Below are 5,775 nucleotides of genomic sequence, written 5' to 3' on the forward strand. Positions count from 1 at the left end.
TAAATGAATAATGTATGTAGTAAATATTTGGTAAATGCACATGTAGCAGAGGGCTCTATGGAAAGCATGCTTTATATCATTTTACTACAGACTCTTAACTCTAATTTTGCATCCCTTCTTAATTTGAAAGTCCCTTTCCAGGTTTGGATGCGTTTTTCTTCCTAAATGAATTCTTTGACTGCCGGCTTTAACCTGTGGATCTAGAATTGATTCACTTTCCTTTTCCCCCTGTGCATTTCCTAAAGCACTTTTATTGAAACTTTGAAACTACCTACCCTGATAGGAAGCCATCCTGAACCCTCGATACCCACTCTCTAAGTCAAGTCTCATGCTTTGTGTCCTGTCTTCCATGTTCTCCAGGCTCTTAAAATAGTAATTTAGTCAAGGTCAGTGTTATTTATAATTGTTGATCATATCCTTCTTAGAAATATACTATTGCTAAGGTCATAGCAAATGGATTAGTTTTTAGTGTTTTGGATATATTTTAAATTTTTTGAAAATATCATAGCATTTAATTATGTATCGTACATTTACTAAGTAGTCAATAATCTATAAGGGGTGATAATTGTTTCAAGAAAGCAAGGTAATTGATAGGCAGGGGGCTATCGTCAGTTACAGTTCAGAGGAAGGGGAAGGGTTTCACTCATAATGTGATATTTTAGAAAGAAATCATGAGAGGTAGATGAATAATTTTTAAGGACATCCAGGAGCAGAAGGTTTCAACATTTTACAGCGTGAATGCTTTTGGGCAGAAATAAAAGTAGTGTATTCATGACGTAAAAATGAAGCCAACCTAGCTGTGACTGAATCATTGAAGAATAATAAACTTGAACAACTTGCAATGGACTGCTCCCCGGGGTTTCTGCATAACATTCTGAAAATATTATCTTTTACTGCTGTTTTTTTTTCTTTACACACTAGTGACATGCATGGTCTGTGTTTTTAAAAAAATTACTTCTTCATTGAGAATATATTTGAAGGGTATGATAATGGAGATAGGAAAATATATCAGGTGTTATTGAGATAACAGTAACTTGGATAGTTAATGTGATAAGAAATGACATGATTCTGGGTTTGTTTTAGGGCAAATAATGATGCATCAAACCATTTGAGAAATAAAAGGATAAAAGATGAACTCAAGCCTCTTGACCTAGAAAATTTCTGAAGTGTGTACACCTGTGCCAGTCTTTGTTGAACATGGCACTTAAAAAAATTACTTCTTTGAAACTTACATTTACAAACAAAGAAGGAGGAGAGTTAAAGTGATATTCCACTGTTGGTTCACTCCCAGGGCTGGGGCTGGGACAAGTTGAAACCAGGAGCTTTATCTGGATCTCTCATGTGAGTGACAGGGGCTCCAACACTTGGGTCACCTCCTGCTTTTCCCAGCCCTTTGGTAACAAGATGAATTGAAAGTGGGGGTGGCCTAGACATAAGCTAACATCCCTACCTAATGCTGGCATTGCAAGCACTAGCTTACACCATTGTGCCACAATGCAAGCCCCCAAACATGATACTTTATAAATTCAATTATTAAATTGAATAGAAATTGAATTTGTAACTGGCTATACAACACATCAAACTCTGGTTTGGGTATATTTGCAAAGGAATTGTCAGAAAATAAAAAAAATATCTAGAACAATGGGGCTGAACAAGTTAACAAAGAAATTATATAGTTAGAAAAGCTAAGATATTCAAGAACTAAGCCTTATGGCCATCCGGTGTTTATATTTGACAGTATGAATGGAGTCTGGCATAATGGAAATCAGATGAAAGCAGGGGATTGTCCTGGGAACCCAGGAAGTTATCAAAGAAGAAATTTTTCAAGGAAAATCAAATGGCCAATGATAACTCCCCTCTGAATTTTCCAATGCTGGTGACTGATAAAACCAGTTTCAATGGAAGGATAAGCCGAAAGACTGAAAAGAAAATAGGAAGAACCCCGGGGGAGGAATGGCAGGGTGATGTCTGTGTTTGCCTGCCTCGGCCTATGTGCCAATGATCTAGGCATGACCATGAAACCTTCTGACACTCATGGGTACTGGGGTTAGGTACAAGCCAATCTGAACCAAGCTGCAGTATCTGCAGGCACACCCAAAAATAGAGTATGGGGTAGGCCCGGCCACAACATCCAACTCCCCATAATAGGTTAGGATCGAGTGGGTAGACTATGTTGTGTTAGGGTCTAGCACATGCTGGTATGTGTGGGATCTGGGTTTGAAGGTGGACCTAGTCGGGGAACTTGGGAAAGTCCCCTGGTGGGCTGCAGCTCCCACTGGTGAACATGTGATTCAGGCCTTGACATTGGTCTTGCTGGGCAGGGTAGCTCCACCTGTCAGCAAGTGTGTGGGTTAGTTGTGGACGGGAGTGGACTGGGCAAGGCCAAGCCAGCCTTAACCTATTGGCAAATTCAGGAACTAGGAGAGAGTGGGGGTCATGCCAGGCTAGGCTTTCACTTCTATCAGTTTGCATGAGTTTGGGATATGAGCAAATTGGGAAGGACTAGGCTACAGCACTCACAAGTGAGACTTGGGAGTGGGGGTTGTGTCAGATCAGGCCAGGATGCAGCATCCAATGGCAAAGGCCAAGATGGTGGATGGGCTATGTTGAAGGGGTCAGAGCAACCACTGGCACATGTAAGAGCTGTGGCTGGGAACAGGAAGTCAGGGAGTTAAGAGGACACCCCATCTGGCTTGTGGTTCCCACTGGTGAGAAAGAGGGCTGGAATGGACATAGATGCAGTGTCCCTTGGCACGGGTGTGGACTGGATCTGGGGTGCTACACTGGGCTACACTTCAGCATGCACTGTTGCTCGTGAGAGCCAGGGTGGGCATAGGACAAGTTGGGCTAGGTCTCAGATTCCGTTGAGCTACTTGCAATCTGGGTCTGGGTGTGGACCAGGTGTCACTAGGCTGTAGCTACAATAGCAAGAACTGGAATGGGTGTGAGCCAGTTGGGCAAGGCCACTGTTCCTGCCATTAAAGAATGTGGACTAAATCAGCCTAGGCCAAAAACCCACAGGTATGAGCAAGATCTGCCACTGGGAGGAGACCTGATAGAGAAGCTTGGGGAACTCCTTTGTCAGGATGCAGTTCCTGCAGGTGAGCACAAGAACCAAGTCAAAGAGCAGTTCCGAACAGGCCAGGTTGCAGTAGCTACCAGCATGTGTGTGGCTCAGGTCAGGGGGCAGGCCAGGCTGGGCCAGTTCATAACACCCACTAGCAGATCTGAGAACCAGGACAAGGTACAAGGTGGGCTGGGTTGGACTGCAGCACCCACCAGAACAAGTTGGAACCTGGGGCAGACTGGACCGTGCCAGGTTAAAGAACCCACTTGCAAATGCAAAGGTGAGATGGGCCAAACCTCTTCTCCAGGTACCGAGGTGGTTGGGAGGCTAGGTGTGCCCTCTCCTCTTACCTTCAACCTTCTCCCAGATACAGGAAGAAGGAAAAGAAAATGTGGAAACAGTGGTCTCACCCACTTTCCTCTGATCCTGGACCCTTTCCACCCTAATCAGTTATGTAAACATCATCAAAAATAAAAAAAATTAAAAGGAAGAAAGAGAATCATGAGATCCATCAACTATCAAAAACTTCTAAGGTTTCAAGGTGTATTACTACAATATAAGGGAAAAGAATTGTAGGATCCACTTACTAAGGAGAGGGAAAATCAGATTGTATGTGAATGTCCATGGGAGAAATTTTCTATTTTATTTCTGTATTTACAAAATAGAGTTCAGCAACAATCTCAGTGCCATTTATAAATTTGTTCAGGCAACACTATAAATATTACTAGAGTCAGCTAAGGAACTTAAAAGCAACAGCAACCACAAAACAACAACAATAAAACAGTAGCCATAGGGACCAGTGTTGTGGAGTAGTGAGCAAAAGCCACTGCCTGCAGTGTGGCATCCAATAAGGGTCCTGTTCCTGTGATGGCTGCTCCAATCCCCATCCAGTCCTGTAAGGGGCATGAGAAAGACAGTGAAAGATGGTACAAGTGGCTTGGGGCCCTGCACCCAGATTGGAAAAACTTGAAGAAGCTCCTGGCTCCTGGGTTGACCTGGTTAAACTCAGCTTTTGTGACTGGGAATTAAATCATTGTATAGAAGATCTCTTTGCCTCCCTCCCTTTCTGTAATACTGCCTTTCCAATAAATGAACAAATCATAAAAAGGAAGCAATAATATTAGAGAAACCGAAGCATGGAGCTGAAAAGCAATAGAAACTGAATATCACCCTTTCTGGAAAGCATGACTCTGAACATTACGAGGTTTTATCAGCCTAAAATTCAAATAATCATTTTCTAAGCACATGTATGTGTATTATCTTGTTTAATTTTTCTCAGAAGCACACTGACTAGTGAAGACTATGTATATAGATGCAAACAACCTTGCTGTCCTCAAAGTTAAGGGGATAGAGTTAACCTTACAAACGATGTGTGCTTTCACTACATACATTAAGTGAAGGCACATATTTTAGGTGGACAGTCACTGAAAACTTAAGCATGAGGGAGATGAACAAATATAGTAAAATTTAGTTGAAACAAAATCTAGTTTTATGCACGACAATGACATCATGAATGTGGAATGATTTTGTTATCAGATGGTTTGTAGGACGCTAGAGCAAAGGCATTTCAGAAAAAGAGCTTGACACAACAATTAGTCTTAAAACTATGACAGGGAGTTAATTACAGAATGAACTCTCTGTTATCTGCTGTGGAGAGGGAATTTTCTGCCCTTGTTAAACATATTTTAATTAATAAGGAACTATCACATATCATATATAGGGGGATTACCAATTTTCCAATGAGTTAGGAAACAATAGAATCTACTTCACACCGAATTAAATCAAACACAATTTAATCATAGTGATGAATCCAAAGTTCACTAGAAGTATTTATATAAGTAATATATTCAGCACTTCAAGAATATGAAACAATTATAACAGGATGAAGTAAATGATCTAATATTGCTTATGGGGTCCTAATTTTGGGAGGGACACCTACTTAACTAAAGTTTGTATCATGGAAATGTGTATATAGGGCAAGGATTTTTCACATAATACAAGAACATTAATGGTGAATTATATCCCCTCATTCATCCATCTGTTCAAGTATTCATATATTCATAAGTATTCACATATTGGAAGGAGAGAGTAAAATTGGCAGTGTATTATCAGAATTGTTACAAATAGAAGTTGCTTTAAAACTTTCTATGCTCAGTAAGTTGAAAATTTAGTTCAGGAGGCAACAAAGTTAAAATTGGGAATAAATACATTCCTTAGAGCACTGTACAAATCTGAAGAAGAGATTTTTGAAAACTTAGTCTGGAAAGAAGAGAAGACTATTTGGGTAATTCACATCTGTGAGCTTAAAACCCTGAGCTTGCTTGCTTATTTATTTATTTATTTATTTGACATTGTACACATTAAATGAAAAGAAAGAGGTGTGGATTCCATCAAGCAAATAATTGGAGATAAAGGTCATTACTACTGTTTGTTCATACTATTTGGTATATTCAAGATCATGATCCCCCTTGCAAACATTTTGTTGATAAAAGAATGGAGCACAAATCACTTTTCCCTGGGGTAGTAATTTCAAAAGTTATATTTACTTAATCTAAAAATGTAAAATGTATATATGCACTTCTAATTTTCTTCTTGAGGTTATTAAACAGTGACATGTGCACTCTCACACATAAGCACACACAGGAGAGAGAGAAAGAGAGAAAGAAAGAGAGAGAGAGAGAGAGAAGGGAGAACGAAAGAGACAGAGA

The sequence above is a fragment of the Ochotona curzoniae genome, unplaced genomic scaffold (genome assembly GCF_017591425.1).
Source record: "Ochotona curzoniae isolate NIBS_2020 unplaced genomic scaffold, NIBS_Ocur_1.0 patch153, whole genome shotgun sequence".
In the NCBI taxonomy this organism is placed as follows: domain Eukaryota; kingdom Metazoa; phylum Chordata; class Mammalia; order Lagomorpha; family Ochotonidae; genus Ochotona; species Ochotona curzoniae.